Source organism: Mustela erminea, chromosome 8 (assembly GCF_009829155.1).
Source record: "Mustela erminea isolate mMusErm1 chromosome 8, mMusErm1.Pri, whole genome shotgun sequence".
In the NCBI taxonomy this organism is placed as follows: Eukaryota; Metazoa; Chordata; class Mammalia; order Carnivora; family Mustelidae; genus Mustela; species Mustela erminea.
This window is the reverse complement of record NC_045621.1, coordinates 80,232,641-80,247,759: the sequence shown is the minus strand read 5'-3', so window position 1 is coordinate 80,247,759 and position 15,119 is coordinate 80,232,641.

The following is a 15,119-nucleotide window of genomic DNA, read 5'->3' as shown; positions in this document are numbered from 1 at the left end:
GGGTGGTCATATGAATCACTTTTAATGGTCCAATCCCAGCAATATAGGTTTTTTTCTAGCATGCAGTTAATCATATGACTGTTCTTGTCAATCAGATGTATAAGCAGAAGTGTTGGCCTTTTGGAGACAGGTTCACTTTCTTCAGATGCTACCCCATGCTTTTATCTTTCTTGCTGAAAGAGGAACCTGCCGCATAAACCAGTTTATTTCTTGATTTGTTATGGAAAAGAAATTAATCACTAAATTCCTCATTTGTTGATTTAAGTGTACTGGGAGTTCTCTGTTATATGCTGTCAAGTTCAAATCTCTAATGTATATACATTAATACATAGATGTAGTGAAGCTCAACTGAAATGCTGAAATACCAGGAAAACAAGAAGACAAAATCATCTTCACCTCTTTTCTTAGCAAAATTAAAAAGAAACAGAAAACACAAGACAAGTATTGGAGAGATTGTGGGGAAATAGGAAACTTCATGCACTGTTGAGAGTACAAATCAGTGTAGCCACTGTAAAAAGCAGCATAGAGTTTCCTCAAAATGTTAAAAATGGAACTACCCTGCAATGCAGTAATAGAACTGCTGGTTATTTACACAAAATATGCAAAAACATTAATTCAAGGGGATACATGCATCTATGTGTTTATTGCAGCATTATTTACAATAGCCAAAATATGAAAGCAGCCCAAGTGTCTATCGATAGATGAGTGGATAAAGAAGATACATACATGTATATATATGTGTGTGTGTATATATAGATAATAATATTCCATTATGTATGTATATATGTGTGCATGTGTGTATCTGTGTGTGTGTATATATATAGTACATGTAAATATACATACATTCATTTATTACATATATATAAAAATCCAGAAGGTCCAGAAGATATATATAAAGATATATATATCTTTATTTTATATATACATAAAATTTGTATATAAATCTTTAAAAGATATATTTTTATATATTATATATATAATACATATTATATATATAATTTATATTTGTTAAATATTTTATTTGATATATAGAGAGAGATAGAAAGAGAGAGAACACAAGCAGGAGGAGTGGGAGAGATAAAAGCAGACCTCCCACTGAGCAGGAATCTTGATGGAGGGCTCAATCCTGGGACTCCAGGACCATGACCTGAGCAGAAAGCAGATGCTTAACTGACTGAACCACCCAGGTGCCCCAGCATATATATTTTTAATGAGTAAGTCATACAGTTTCCTAGCATAATCCAACACAGAAACTGACAGAAAGAGGGAGATACAGGCAGACAGACAAACAATGATACTTAGAAAGACATTTAAAAGAAAAACCATGATCTATTGATAATGGTTGTCCTTTTTTTCTTTTTAATTTTATTTTTTATTTTTTTTATAAATATATAATGTATTTTTATCCCAGGGGTACAGGTCTGTGAATTGCCAGGTTTACACACTTCACAGCACTCACCATATCACATACCCTCCCCAATGTCCATAACCCCACCTCCCTCTCCCAACCCCCTTCCCCCCTGCAACCCTCAGTTTGCTTTGTGAGATTATGAGTCACTTATGGTTTGTCTCCCTCCCAATCCCATCTTGTTTCATTTATTCTTTTCCTACCCCCTAGCCTCCCACATTGCATCTCCACTTCCTCATATCAGGGAGATCCTATGATAGCTGTCTTTCTCCAATTAACTTATTTCACTAAGCATGATGCCCTCTAGTTCCATCCACATCATCACAAATGGCAAGATCTCATTTCTTTTGATGGCTGCATAGTATTCCATTGTGTGTGTGTGTGTATATATATATATATATACCATATCCTCTTTATCCGTTCATCTGTTGATGGACATCTAGGTTCTTTCCATAGTTTGGCTATTGTAGACATTGCTGCTATAAACATTCGGGTGCATGTGCCCCTTTGGATCACTACGTTTGTATCTTTACGGTAAATACCCAGTAGTGCAATTGCTGGGTCACAGGGTAGCTCTATTTTCAACTTTTTGAGGAACCTCCATGCTGTTTTCCAGAGTGGTTGCACCAGCTTGCATTCCCACCAACAGTGTAGGAGAGTTTCCCTTTCTCCATATCCTCGCCAGCAGTTCCTGACTTGTTAATTTTAGCCATTCTGACTGGTGTGAAGTGGTATCTCATTGTGGTTTTGATTTGTGTTTCCCTGATGCTGAGTGATGTGGAGCACTTTTTCATGTGTCTGTTGGCCATCTGGATGTCTTCTTTGCAGAAATATCTGTTCATGTCTTCTGCCCATTTCTTGATTGGGTTATTTGTTCTTTGGGTGTTGAGTTTGCTAAATTCTTCATAGATTTTGGACACTAGCCTTTTATCTGATATGGCATTTGAAAATATCTTCTCCCATTCTGTCAGTTGTCTTTTGGTTTTGTTGACTATTTTCTTTGCTGTGCAAAAGCTTTTGATCTTGATGAAATCCCAATAGTTCATTTTTGCCCTTGCTTTCCTTGCCTTTGGCGATGTTCCTAGGAAGACATTGCTGCTGCTGAGGTCGAAGAGGTTGCTGTCTGTGTTCTCCTCAAGGATTTTGATGGATTCTTTTCTCAAATTGAGGTCCTTCATCCATTTTGAGTCTATTTTCATGAGTGGTTTTGAAATGATCCAATTTCATTTTCCTGCATGTGGCCGTCCAATTTTCCCAACATCATTTATTGAAGAGGCTGTCTTTTTTCCATTGGACATTCCTTGTGGAAGATTAGTTGACCATAGAGTTGAGGGTCTATTTCTGGGCTCTCTATTCTGTTCCATTGATCTATGTGTCTGTTTTTGTGCCAGTACCATACTCTCTTCATGATGAGAGCTTTGTAATAGAGCTTGAAGTCTAGAATTGTGATGCCACCAACTTTGGGTTTCCTTTTCAATATTCCTTTGGCTATTCGAGGTCTTTTCTGGTTCCATATAAATTTTAGCATTATTTGTTCCATTTCTTTGAAAAAAAAATGGGTGGGATTTTTATAGGGATTGCATTAAATGTGTAGATTGCTTTAGGTAGCATAGACATTTTCACAATATTTATTCTTCCAATCCAGGAGCATGGAACATTTTTCCATTTCTTTGTGTCTTCCTCTATTTCTTTCATGAGTACTTTATAGTTTTCTGAGTATAGATTCTGTGCCTCTTTGGTTAGGTTTATTCCTAGGTATCTTATGGTTTTGGGTGCAATTGTAAATGGGATTGACTCCTTAATTTCTCTTTCTTCTGTCTTGTTGTTGGTGTAGAGAAATGCAACTGAATTCTATGCATTGATTTTATATCCTGACACTTTACTGAATTCCTGTACAAGTTCTAGCAGTTTTGGAGTGGAGTCTTTTGGGTTTTCCACATATAGTATCATATCATCTGCGAAGAGTGATAGTTTGACTTCTTCTTTGCCAGTTTGGATGCCTTAATTTCTTTTTGTTGTCTGATTGCTGAGGCTAGGACTTATAGTACTATGTTGAATAGCTGTGGTGTTGATAATGGACATCCCTGCCGTGTTCCTGACCTGAGTGGAAAAGCTTTCAGTTTTTCTGCATTGAGAATGATATTTGTGGTGGGTTTTTCATAGATGGCTTCGATGATATTGAGGTATGTGTCCTCTATCCCTACACTTTGAAGAGTATTGATCAGGAAGGGAAGCTGTATTTTGTCAAATGCTTTTTCAGCATCTATTGAGAGTATCATATGGTTCTTGTTCTTTCTTTTATTGATGTGTTGTATCACATTGATTGATTGTTGGATGTTGAACCAACCTTGCAGCCCTGGTATAAATCCCACTTGGTCGTGGTGAAAAATCCTTTTAATGTACTGTTGGATCCTATTGGCCAGTATTTTGCTGAGAATTTTCGCATCTGTGTTCATTAAGGATATTGGTCTGTAATTCTATTTTTTGATGGGATCCTTGTCTGGTTTGGGGATCAAGGTGATGCTGGTCTCATAAAATGAGTTTGGAAGTTTTTTTTTCCATTTCTATTTTTTTGGAACAGTTTCAGGAGAATAGGAATTAGTTCTTCTTAAATGTTTGGTAGAATTCCCCTTCGGAAGCCCTCTGGCCCTGGGCTTTCGTTTGTCTGGAGATTTTTGATGACTGTTTCAATCTCTTTACTGGTTATGGGTCTGTTCAGGTTTTCTCTTTCTTCCTGGTTTAGTTGTGGTAGTTTCTATGTCTCTAGGAATGCGTTCATTTCTTCCAGATTGTCAAATTTGTTGGCATAGAGGTGCTCATAGTATGTTCTTATAATTGTTTGTATTTCTTTGGTGTTGGTTGTGATCTCTCTTCTTTCATTCATGATTTTATTTATTTGGATCCTTTCTCTTTTCTTTTTGATAAGTCTGGCCAGGGTTTATCAATCTTATTAATTCTTTCAAAGAACCAGCTCCTAGTTTCATTGATTTGTTCTATTGTTTTTTTGGTTTCTATTTCATTGATTTTTGCTCTTATCTTTATGATTTCTCTTCTCCTGCTGGGTTAGGCTTGCTTTCTTGTTCTTTCTCTAGCTTCTTTAGGTGTAGGTTTAGGTTGCGTACCTGAGACCTTTCTTGTTTCTTGAGAAAAGCTTGTACCGCTATATATTTTCCTCTCAGGACCGCCTTTGCTGTGTCCCACGGATTTTGAACCGTTGTGTTTTCATTATCATTTGTTTCCATGATTTTTTTCAATTATTCTGTAATTTCCTGGTTGACCCATTCATTCTTTAGAAGGATGCTGTTTAGTCTCCATGTATTTGAGTTCTTTCCAAATTTCCTCTAGTGATTGAGTTCTAGCTTCAGAGCATTGTGGTCTGAAAATATGCAGGGAATGATCCCAATCTTTTGATACTGGTTGAGATCTGATTTATGACCCAGGATGTGATCTATTGTGGAGAATGTTCCATGTGCACTAGAGAAGAATGTGTATTCTGTTGCTCTGGGATGAAATGTTGTGAATATATCTGTGATGTCCATCTGGTCCAGTGTGTCATTTAAGGCCTTTATTTCCTTGCTGATCTTTTGCTTGGATGATCTGTCCATTTCAGTGAGGGAGGTGTTAAAGTCCCCTACTATTATTGTATTATTGTTGGTGTGTTTCTTTGATTTTGTTATTAATTGGTTTATATAATTGGCTGCTCCCGTGTTAGGGGCATAGATATTTAAAATCGTTAGATCATCTTGTTGGACAGACCCTTTGAGTATGATATAGTGTACTTCTTCATCTCTTATTATAGTCTTTGGCTTAAAATCTAATTGATCTGATATAAGGATTGCCACTCCTGCTTTCTTCTGACGTCCATTAGAATGGTAAATTCTTTTCCACCCCCCCACCTTTAAATCTAGAGGTTTCTTTGGGTCTAAAATGAGTTTTTTGTAGGCAACATATTGATGGGTTTTGTTTTTTTATCCACTCTGATACCCTGTGTCTTTTGATTGGGGCATTTAGCCCATTAACATTCAGGGTAACTATTGAGAGTTATGAATTTAGTGGATTGTATTGCCTATAAGGTGACTGTTACTGTATATTGTCTCTGTTCCTTTCTGATCTACTACTTTTAAGCACTCTCTTTGCTTAGAGGACCCCTTTCAATATTTCCTGTAGAGCTGGTTTGGTGTTTGCAAATTCTTTCAGTTTTTGTTTGTCCTGGAAGCTTTTAATCTCTCCTTCTATTTTCAATGATAGCATAGCTGGATATAGTAGTACTCTTGGCTGCGTGTTTTTCTCGTTTTGTGCTCTGAATATATTATGCCAGTTCTTTGTGGCCTGCCAGGTCTCTATGGATAAGTCCACTGCCAATCTAGTATTTTTACCATTGTATGTTACAGATTTCTTTTCCCAGGCTGCTTTCAGGATTTTCTCTTTGTCGCTAAGACTTGTATATTTTATTATTAGGTGACAAGGTGTGGACCTATTCTTGTTGATTTTGAGGGGGCTTCTCTGCACCTCCTGGATTTTGATGCTTGTTCCCTTTGCCATATTAGGGAAATTCTCTACAATAATTCTCTCCAATATACCTTCTGCTCCCCTCTCTCTTACTTCTTCTTCTTCTGGAATCCCAATTATTCTAATGTTGTTTCATCTTATGGTGTCACTTATCTCTCGAATTCTCCCCTCGTGGTCCAGTAGTTTTTTTGTCCTTCTTTTGCTCAGCTTCTTTATTCTCTGTCATTTGGTCTTCTATATCACTAATTCTTTCTTCTGCCTCATTTATCCTAGCAGTGAGAGCCTACATTTTTTATTGTACCTCATTAATAGCTTTTTTAATTTCAACTTGGTTAGATTTTAGTTCTTTTATTTCTCCAGAAAGGGTTTTTATCTCTCCAGAAAGGGTTTCTCTAATATCTTCCATGCCTTTTTCGAGCCCGGCTAGAACCTTGAGAATCGTTATTCTGAACTCTATATCTGACATATTACCAATGTCTGTATTGATTAGGTCCTTAGCCTTCAGTACTGCCTCTTGTTCTTTTTTTTGTGGGGAATTTTTCTGCCTTGTCATTTTGTCCAGATAAGAGTATATGAAGGAGCAAATAAATTACTGAAAGGGTGGCAAAGACCCCAGGAAAATGCACTTTAACCAAATCAGAAGAGACCCCAAGTCATGGGAGGGAGAAAGGGGATAAAAAGAATTTCAGAAAAAAAAATTAAAGAAAGGAAACCAATAAAGAAAAAACATAAAAAAGAAAAAATATATATATATTAGATAAACTAAAAAACGTTAAAAAAGAAAAGGGGAAAAGTTAAAAAAAATTAGCAGAAGAAAAAAAATTAAATTAAAAAATTAAATTAACTGCAAGTCTAAAGAATCATGAAGCGAAAGCCATTAGTTCCGTTCTTTGCTTTCTCCTACACTGGAATTCTGCTGCTCTCCTTGGTAGGTGAACTTTGTCTTGGCTGGATTTCTTGTTGATCTTCTGGGGGAGGGGCCTGATGTAGTGATTCTTAAGTGTCTTTGCCCGAGGCAGAATTGCACTGCCCTTACCAGGGGCTAGGGTAAGTAATCTGCTCGGGTTCACTTTCGGGAACTTTTGTCCCCTGAATGCTTTCCGTAGAGTTCCGGAGGACGGGAATGAAAATGGTAGCCTCCCAGTCTCCGGCTGGAGGAGCCGAGCTCGGAGCCCCACTCCTCAGTGCGCCTCAGAGAAAAGAGCCCATACTCCCGTCTCCCTCGCCTCTGCCACGCTCCGAGCTCACCCAGCCTGTGACTGGTTCAAGGTAACCCCGAGCTGAGAGCTCACTCCTTGGCTCTGTCTCTCTAGTTGGCTTCCCTGGTCTAATACCTGTGACCTCTGCGACACTCAGACACCCCCGATCCTTCTGTGACCCTGCGGGACAGGGCCACGCTGGCCCCACAAGGGCTTCACCCTGGTTTAGCCTCTGGAGCTATGTCCCTCAGTAGAGCAGACTTTTAAAAGTCCAGATTTTGTGTTCCGTTGCTCCGCCGTTTGCCAGGAGCCGGCCCCTCCCCCGCGGTCTATGTTCCCATTGCTTTGGATTCACTTCTCCACCTGTCCTACCTTTCAGAAAGTGGTCGATTTTTGGTTTCTAGAATTGTTCTTCCTCTCTTCAATCTCCTGTTGGATTTGTACGTGTTTGCAATGGTTTGATAAGCTATCTAGATCACCTCCTGCTACCTGATGTAGTCTCAGCCTGCTACTTCTCTGCCATCTTGACTCCTCCTCCCCCAATAATGGTTGTCCTTAATGAGTGATTTTACTGGACCACTTTCACTTAGAAAATTACAGTGGACTGGAATTGTTGGAACTTGTACTTTTATTAATTTATATTTTAAATAACACTGTTATTATTATTAACATTAATAGTATTAAAGTTTAATGAAATGGCACAATACTGTGGACATGAAGAAATAATGCATTTATAATAATTTAGGACTTTAATACATTTATTCAAGTTATAGTTCCCCCAGTGTTCATGTTATGGATGCGGCCGTGCAAGGGATAAACTTCCTATTTCACTCCCGAGGGTGAAAAGTTTATGTTTGCAAAATTAGCACTCAGAGTGACAGGAGATATTTTATTTAATTTTTCAATTAGACTCAGTTTCTTTTTTTGTTGTTGTTGTTGTTGAAAATTTTATTTATTTATTAATATGGGAGAGAGGAATAGAGAATGTGCACATGAGCAAGCAAGTAAGGAGAGAGGCAGAGGGACAAGGAGAGAGAGAATTTCAAGCAGTCTCCATGATGAACAGGGAGCCAAAGCAGGGCTTGACCTCATGATCCTGAGATCATGACATTAGCCAAAATGAAGAGTTGGACGCTTAACTGACTGAGACACCCAGCTCTCCCTAGACCATAAGTTTCTTATGGGAATGCTGCCGAACACAAAAATATAGAACAAGTGAACAGAGCAAATTTTTTGTTTTTTTTATTTTGCTTATAATATTTGCTGTTTTTTCTCTTCCTCATATAATTAAAGTATCACTGCTTATTGGTGAAAATTTGGGAAAATAGATTAAAAATTTTAAAGACATCATCTTAAAAATTTAAAGGATACCATTTTCTTTTCCAGAAATAAAATTAACATTATTTCCTACTTCTATAATTAAAAAATAAAAACTAGTTGCTATCATATTTTTTTTTGTCATTTAACATTTTGGTATGCCACTAGAAAATTTTCATGAACATAATCTTAATATTTGCATAACATTCTATTAAAATAATGTGATAGAATTCTAATAATCATTGCTTTTTCAATTATTCACCATTTTTAAAAAGACTAGAGCAATTTTTGTTTTTGTTTTTGTTTTTTTTTTTGGGTATGGCTGTGTGCTTATTTTCCCAGTTCAGCTCTTTAAAGTTAAATTAATCTAAGGTTATAATTGGTTTAAACATAAGAAACTACCTATTTCACGGGATACTATTGAAAGTCAGTTATTGGGGTGCCTGCGTGGCTCAGTGGATTAAGCCTCTGCTTTTGGTCAGGTCATGATCTCAGGGTCCTGGGATCAAGTCCCGCATTGGGCTCTCTGCTTGGCAGGGAGTCTGCTTCCTCCTCTTTCTCTCTACCTGCCTCTGACTACTTGTGATCTCATTCTCTGTCAAATAAGTAAATAAAATCTTTAAAAAAAAAAAAGAAAGAAAGTCAGTTATTGTTATTTGAAGAGAAAATATAACACTTTGCTGTTCTATAGGCTAAAATGTGCTTCATTATTACCTTAATTTGAATAATTTGTATTTTATTGATAAGGAATGCATTTTTTCTGTGAAATTTTTTCAATATTGCCCCCCTCAAGCTGGATACAAATCTTTGTAGCTGTGTATTTTTTTTTTTAAGATTTTATTTATTTATTTGACAGATCACAAGTAGGCAGAGAGAGAGGAAGAAGCAGGCTCCCCGCTGAGCAGGGTGCCTGATGTGGGGCTCGATCTCAGGACCCTGGGATCATGAGCTGAGCCGAAGGCAGAGGTTTTAACCCACTGAGCCACCCAGGTGCCCCTGTAGCTGTGTATTAAGGTACATGATGAGTGTAGCAGTTGTTTTGATTTCCATAATCATACTCATCATCATCATCCTCATCATGATATCAAAACTGTGAGAACCCACTCTCTGAAGGATAGTATTCAGGTCTTTCTAATTTAATTTAATTTAAAAATACATTTTATAAATTTATTTGCTCAGGATCAGTATTAAATCCTCCTTAAACAAACAAGCAAACAAATAAACACTACAAGTGGAAAAGTTGAAGAAGGTATGTATCATCTTTAGCATACATAAGTGATTATTAACTAATTTTGTCATACTTTATTTAGTAGTTGTATTAGTCAGGGCTCTCCAGAGGAACAGAAACAATAGGATATTTGTTTATTTCCTTATTTATTATAAGGAATTGGCTCATATAGTTATGGAGGCCAACAGATCCCAAGGTTTATAGGGGGAAATCCTAAGAAAGCTGAGGCTCAAGGCTCAGGAAGTACTGATCTTTCAGTTCGAGTCTAAAGGCAAGAAAAAAACCCAATGTCTCAGTTTGAATGTAGTCAGGCAGGAGCAATTCTCTCCTACTCAATTCTCTTTTACTGATTGGGTGAGGCCCACCCACATTAAAGAGGACTGTACTCTTTACTCAGTTTACCAATTTCAATGCTAATCTCCTCTAAATACACCCTTACAGAAACACTTTGAATAACAGTTGACCAGTATCTGAGCACTTCGTGGTTAATCAAGTTAACAAGGAAAACTAACGAGAATACTCATGTTTAATGAGTAATTACTATAGTACAGCTAGTTCTCTTAGGATTTTACATGAATTAACTTATTAAATACTTGTGAAAAACCCATAAGTTCCTTCTTTTCTCTGTTTTAGAGATGAAGAGCAGATAGATAATATGCCTAAGAACAAAAGCTGAAAAAAGGTGGGATTAGGATTAGGCATTAGGATTTTAACTACAGTATTCTGATGACAGAATGGCATTCCATGCTGAGTAATGCTGGAAATTGCTTGAAAAGTCTCAGGGCTTGAGAGTAATTCTCCATGATTCTGAGCTCTGCCTTCAGGGATCTTTTGAGTCCTGTTTTCATTTTCCAGAAACGTATGTGTTCACAGTTTTCTCCACCATCAGGTTGTCCACTCATTGGACTTTGTCCTCTAATCCTATTCTCATTGTTAGAATCTCATTGCTTCCTAATCAATGTCCTACTTTAACAAAAGAGTAAGTTTGCTTACTTGTTTTGGTTTTTAGAATTATTGGATTAGATTTTGGTTTTCAGAAATATTGGCCCTGTGACTATAGGAATAAAACTTTCTTTCAGGGATGTCACGAAAGTTTTCACATCCCCTATTCAAGGACGTGAACTAGGAATTTAATGCTCCAAGCTCATCATTTTCTTTCCTCAAACTCTCTAATAGAGTTAGAAACAACTAACCATCTCCATTATTATGTTGGTTTCTATGAAAATGTTCTGTGGGAGCAAATGCATAATCACCCAGAGCCTTGCCTCTGTAGATGTTTGGTTACAAGCATCCTAATGTGATAATCTGAGTAACCGTTTGCCATGGAACATAACAGTGTCTCCTTTACCATTGGAAGCAGAGTAATTAGTGCTTTTATGTCTGATCAGATAAGAGAACTCATTCCATAAATCTCAGCACCAGTTCAGAGAGGTCATCCTTAGAAGTCTATTCCTCTGAATTTATTTTCAGTGTCAAATCTATCTATCAGGGTTCAATAAGAGAAGCAACAGTGGTAGGTAGCAGAGGTCCGTCCTTGGACCACTATAATCCCCAACTTGGAGCTTCAGGGTCCACACATCTTCTTTCCCAGATCACATCAGCTGTGTAAGGGCCTTTATTACCTTTTGTTAGGCTTACATCATCAATTCTGACTCTTTGTTTTCTCATTCTCAGCCAATTAATGGTTACAGTAAATGATCCCTTGGTCAGGAATACCCAGATCCATCTGACAGATTTCCAGAACTTTGAACAGTAGGGAAAGGCAAATTGAGTTTGGTTTGCTTCCTTGCTCACTTTTATGACCAAGAAGATCCCTGGGCTTCTTAAATAAATAGGTCTTTCCCTTTCAGATCCTTGGATATTAATATCAAGACAGAATGCAGTTATGCCATTTATTGATCTTTTTTTTAAGACAAAATGTAGATTTTATTTAAATTTATGTAAACTAAGAACTCCCCAAAGATGTCTAAAGAACAGAGATCTGTTGCAAGGTGACCTTCTCTTTCTGCTTATATGAAATGGCTGAAAGCTTTTTCAACTTTGTAAAAACAAAATACTTCATTATATTTAGTGTAGCAGGGGAGGAAAATATTCCTGGTTCTCTGGTTTTATTTCAAAACTTCCCTTAGTTCCTTAACAGTTTTCATATGATAGCTTTTTGTTGTTGTTCAGTAATCTAGAAACTGAAAGTGGAACCACAATCTGCATCATTTATTATTCTGGATATTTATTCTTAAATTTTGTTGTGCTAAATAAATCCTTCCAATTTCATAAAACTTGAGTAAAAGTCTACTTCAGATAATGGTATACAGAGAAATCTGGAACCTGACAAAACATTAGTGCCTGTGGTATGTAAAACCAAGTAGGAGGCCTACTTCAGAAAGATTTCTCAATCCGGTGTCCAGAAAAACCTATTGGATCCACTGAGTGTCTTGCACTTGTTAATTATATGTATATATATTACACATATAGTTGTATGTATAGTATTATAATATAACATATAATTATAAACAGGTGATGGCAACAAATTAGAGTAGAACAAGGGAGTCTCAAATTGTGGAATACAATTGATAAGCAGCAGGAAGGAGAGATGGGACTCACAGACGTTTGGCCTCGTTCACACTCCTCTGCGAGGCAAGCTAGGGTTTTCCAACTTAAATTTTAATTGATTTCTTTCTTCCTCCCTAAAATGTGAATATAATAAAAAGTTAGAGAAAAAGAAAATGTTACATTAAGTTGAAAGGAAATTGTTGGTTTATAAACATGTTTGTAACACCACCATATAAAATGGAAGAGAGTGGCACAGGAGTCTACTACAGAAGAATTTGACATTATCTGCCTAGTGATTTTTATGTCATCATGAGTGAAAAAAAAAGTTAAACAGATGATAGATTGAGTTGAGCTCCAATTTAGCCTTTAGTTATAGTTATGGGCAAAATTCACTCTCAAGCAGTAAGGGTGCAGATGCAGGCCACTGAGCTGCATGATTAGATCTTGATGTATGAAACAATAGGTTGCCTTCGTGAAGCAGAGTCTGAAACCATCAAGCAAATGTGGTGCACTATATTTTGGTTTCTTTTGATTTCCATGAGATAGTAAACCAATATATTTGGTTATCAGGAAAGAAAATTTTCTTTTTTATTATTTATAAATCTCCATGAAAAATTTGAATCATACATGTTTTCTTTGACTAAAGGAGTTTTTTCCTCCCTACTCTTCACAATTTTAAATTTATTGTCAGAGAACTTGAATTTCATGTTGAAATATTGGTTAGTTTACATATTACTTTAGGACTACCCAAAACATCGTTTGATTATTTAATATTTTTATTGTATTTTTTTCTTCCTGTATACAAGGCATTTAATATCACCAAAAATACCAGAATATATTTTAAAAGTGAAATAACAGCCAAATGGCCAGATTTTTTTCTATGATATACATGCATAGTCATATACATTCTTGTTTATTACTGAAATATAATTAACCTGCAAGAAAATCAACAAATTACAAATTTAATTGTACACTTGACAGGCTTTGTCATCACCTCAGAGATTGTTTTTCTCCTTTCTATCCAATGTCCTAATACCACCCCATTGCAGTAACTATTCCGACTTTTAGCACCTTACCTTAGTTTGCTAGTTTTAGAAATTCGTACAGATGCAAGTATACACCAAGTGCTCTATTTTATTTTAATAAATTTTTAAAGATTTTATTTACTTATTTGACAGAGAGAGAGCACAAGCAGGGAGAATGGCAGAAGCGGCTCCCAATCAAGCAGAGAGCCAGTCATGGGGCTCCATACCTGAGCTGAAGGCAAATGCTTAACCCACTGAGCTACTGAGGTGCCTTTCCATGTGCTCTGTTTTATCTGGATTTTTATACTTAACACAGTGTTTGTCACATTTATCTATGTTGTTGCATGAACCAATAGTTCATTTTTTCATCCAAGAAATATTTCATTATATGAATATACCTCAAATGTTTTATCCATTCCATCTGGGTTGAATTAATATATTTTAAAATGAATTTGCTGAAGCATAATTTACATAATTTAAAACAAGCAGATATTAAGAATAGAATCTGATGAATTTTGACAAATTTATATGCCTGTGGAACCACAATGTCAATCAATATAAAAATTACCTTTATAATTATTCAGAGCTTCTTCTTATCTTTTGTTTTCAATGCCCTGGCTTCTGGATAACCACTGATCTGATTTTTATCACCATAGCTTCATTATTTCTTTTCTACAACTCCATATGAATTGAATTATAAAATATTTTTTATCTGGCCTCATTATTAAACAATGTTTTGCTTTTTTCGAAGAATTCACCCAAGATAACGTGTTGTGTTTTTTTTTGAATTTTTCTGTGTTGTTGCATGCATCAGTACATTATACCATATATTACTGAGAATTATGACAAGGTAAAAGTGTAACAATGTATACATATTCATTCTACTGTCAGCGGTCGTTTGTGTAGTTTCCAGTTTTTAGCTATTATGAATAGAAATGCTGTGAATATTAGTTTACAAATCTTTTTGTGATAGTATACATTCTCCAATCTTGAGTATATGTCTGTTAGTTGTTACTGCTGGTTTATAGTATAAATATATGTTTAATTGTATGTCAGTTTTCCAAAATAGTGGTACTATTTTATAGTCTCACCTAGAATATATGAGAATTACAGTTGTTTTACATCTTTGCCAGCACCTATTTCAGCCACGTTAGTAGGTATGGAGTCGTATCTCACTGTGGTGTTTCCTGAAGACTAATGACAATAGTAAACACAAAATGCCGGGCATTCTTCTGAGCAATTCCCTTGTGTTTTATACTCAAAATAACACTCTAATGTAGGTTCTGACAGGACTGATAATCAGAGAGCGACTTCATTTTTAAAAATCCCTATAAGGTCAGCTGCAATGCTTCCCACATTCCTCTTCACAAGTAAACTCTGGGCGTTTTTCAAAGTGTCATATTTCTTTTAGCGTTTATGTATTTTTTATGTACTGTTATAAGTATGTAAACTCAACTACTGGTTTTATTAGATTCCCATCTTGGTTTATTTTATTGTCACTGACAGAGTATTTTAATGTTATGCCTATATCTCCAATTATCCATAATCTCTGTGGAATTTCTTATGTCATTTTGTGTAAGAGCTATTTATAGGAACACATATTTAGAGCAGAATTATCTTTTCTTGCTGCATTTATTTATTTATTTATTTAATAAATATAATCATATATGTATCATTTATTTATTATTTATTTGTTTGTTTAAAGGTTTTATTTATTTGACAGAGAGAAAGAGTGCACAAACAGGGGGAGCAGCAGATGGAGAGGGAGAAGCAGGCTCCCCACTGACCAGGATGCTGGATGCATGCCTACGCGGGGCTCAATCTTAGGACCCCCAGATCAAGACCTGAGCCAGAGTCAGACACAACTAACTGACCCACCCACG